The sequence below is a fragment of the Canis aureus genome, chromosome 3 (assembly GCF_053574225.1).
Source record: "Canis aureus isolate CA01 chromosome 3, VMU_Caureus_v.1.0, whole genome shotgun sequence".
In the NCBI taxonomy this organism is placed as follows: Eukaryota; Metazoa; Chordata; class Mammalia; order Carnivora; family Canidae; genus Canis; species Canis aureus.
In genome coordinates, this window is record NC_135613.1 from 7,928,701 (window position 1) to 7,931,340 (window position 2,640).

General features: G+C 47.7%; 1 pseudogene; it reads right to left on the minus strand.

Annotated features, from left to right (window-relative positions):
* Positions 1–1,047: 1,047 nt before the first annotated feature.
* LOC144304327 (myelin-associated neurite-outgrowth inhibitor pseudogene) lies at positions 1,048–1,780 on the minus strand (annotated as a pseudogene).
* Between the last annotated feature and the right edge of the window lie 860 nt (positions 1,781–2,640).

Consider the following 2,640-nt stretch of genomic DNA (forward strand, 5'->3'; position numbering starts at 1 on the left):
ATGAGCTATCTCCAAGAAATTCCCTGCAGAGGCAGAGGGAGGAGAATTAGACCAGGGCCAAACAGGCACACATTCTTATATCAAAAGGCAAGCATCACTGCATTTTTTTTTTTAATCTGGGAATTTCTCTGGAATTCTTTGAATAGCAAAGTTTGTATTTCTTTTAAGCCACTTCTTATCTCATCATAAGATATTTCTCTGAGATTTGCTCATGTTTTCTTGGCCTGGGCTGTCCTTATGCCCTTTATCTGCCTGGAAAACTTGTTTATTACTCAGAGACTGTTCGAGCAGCCCCTGCCCACAAAGCCTTCCCTGACCCTTAATACTCCCAGTAGAAAGACCAGATCATCTAATACTGCTGGAGAGTGAGATGTGAATGAGAATGACATGAACCAGGTGCTGTTCCCACTTTGCTCCCGGTACACCTGTTCTGGAACATTCTTTGATCAGTTCATATAGCACTCTGAATTGTGTTGTGCGGCGTCTGTGCTGTGAGACCTTTACCCTCCCCTCACTTTCCACATCCCCAAGCACCCTCACTGGACCTGGCTTTCAAGCTTTGAGGGTCAGTGAGTGTCTGAAAGCTGACTTCGAGCCTCCATCTGGTAAGTATTTCATTTCTCTTCCTTGAGATATCTAGTACAGGGACCCACATGCAGCAGGTACCCTAAAAATATTTGTGAAATGAAAGACAGGAAGTGAATTACAGACCCTTTGCAATGGAAGATACTGAGGTGCTGAGAGTCTTAGTAACTTTTCTAAGCTAGAGTGTGTGGGCTTTTTTTTTTTTTTTTTTTTAGATTAATACTCCCTTTTTATCAGCTAAAAAATTGCCAGGCAGCCCACAAAACAGGATTTGATTTAAGACTAACCCACAGAGTTAGTTGATGGTGCTGGGACCTGCTGGACCAGGCCATCATAGTATTTTTTAACCAAATGTCAAGAGCATTAAGAAGGTCTGGGCTGGAGATGCAAGGTGTGCAGCAACAGCTGTGGAACCTCCATGATGTGACTGCACATCTCCATCCTCAAACATTTGCAGAGTGATCACAACTGAGAGGGGACATAGCTGTAGATGGGCATTCCCAGGGCTCCAATATGTGCGCACAGTGACTGGGTGGAGGACAACAGGAGTTGGGGAGTGGATGGTCAACAGGATACCTGTTGACATGACCATAGTGGTCCCAGATACCATGCTCATGGTGATGCCATTGCCTCTAAGTGGAGGGATGAGAGCAGGGTATACCATCGCCAGCATGCGGTTGGGCTGCAACACTGTGATATGGTGGATGGTGTGACTAGGCGGGGCATATGGTGTGTGTCCTACTTGCCTTGTGCATAGGGGCTCTGCTGGGGGTAGGCACTTCGCATAGGGTACATAGCAGTCTGCGAAGGGTTGAGGGAAGAGGAATATGGTGGCACTGCCCTGCTGGTGGGGGAACAGGATACTTTGTTGTTGTTTTAAGATTTTATTTATTTATTCATGAGAGACATACAGAGAGAGGCAAAGACATAGGCAGAGGGAGAAGCAGGCTCCCTACAGGGAGCCTGATATGGGTCTCGATCCTAGGACCCCAGAATCACGCCCTGAGCTGAAGGCAGACACTCAACCACTGAGCCACCAGGCGTCTCAGACAGAACACTTTGTAAGGTATGCCAAGAGTGTAACCTGTTTGGGAGCTGCAGCTTTGTAGCCTATGGGGAACTCAGTTGGATAACTAATTCCTTTGGCATTTGCATAGGGAACCCCGGAAGAACCAGGGCTCTAAACAGGATTCATGATTTCAAAAACTGTCCACATGCTCCAGTCTGCACCCAGCTCTGCTTCCCTTGGGCCTCCAGTGGCTGGTCTGGGCCAAGTAAAGCACAGCCAGAGTTCCTCTGCCATACACCTACCCTGGCACCAAGCGACCCTGAGCTGCATGTCTGACCTTGGCACCACCTCTAAAGTATGTGGGCCTAAGAATGAGTTTGTAGGATCTTTCTTTGGGATGCCACCTTGAGAAACTTTCAAGTGATGTGACATTAGAAGGCCCATCTCCAAGGGAAGTGCCATGGGATACCTTCTAGGAGAGGCTGATCTTGTGTAAGCCCTTTGGTGGGAAACCTGTTACTAAACCAGCTTGAATGGAATCCAAGACCAATGGGCTCATGGCTGGTTCAGCTCAAGAGTAAATAATGGGATCAGCCCCAGTGGTATCACTTGCATTTTTGAAAGAAGTGTTTCATTTATGATCACCTGCCTGTGGCATCAGAAAATAGTTTGATGGTCATTGAACAAATGATGCATTTCTGCCTTGGGCCCAGGCTTGTTACCCTCTGGGCAGTGCCTCTGGCTCTTGGCTGTCCTTCCTCTCCGGTGTGCTTCAATGGTGCAGGGACTTTCAGCCCCTGGCACACACATGTGTCTCTAGTTACCAACCTAGAAGCTTGTGGGGGCATCATTTCTGGGTATTTATCCTCCCAGGTTTGATCCCTGAAGAATGATCTCCCTTGGTGGCCTTAGCCTTGGCATTGTTCCCTGATTAACCAGGAAAAGTGGGAGCTCTTTTCCACCTGTGTGGCCCAGCTCCCAATATAAAGACCAGTTCATTCTTAGGCTACAGCTGAATGGGAACACCAAGGCTACAGGGCTAGGTG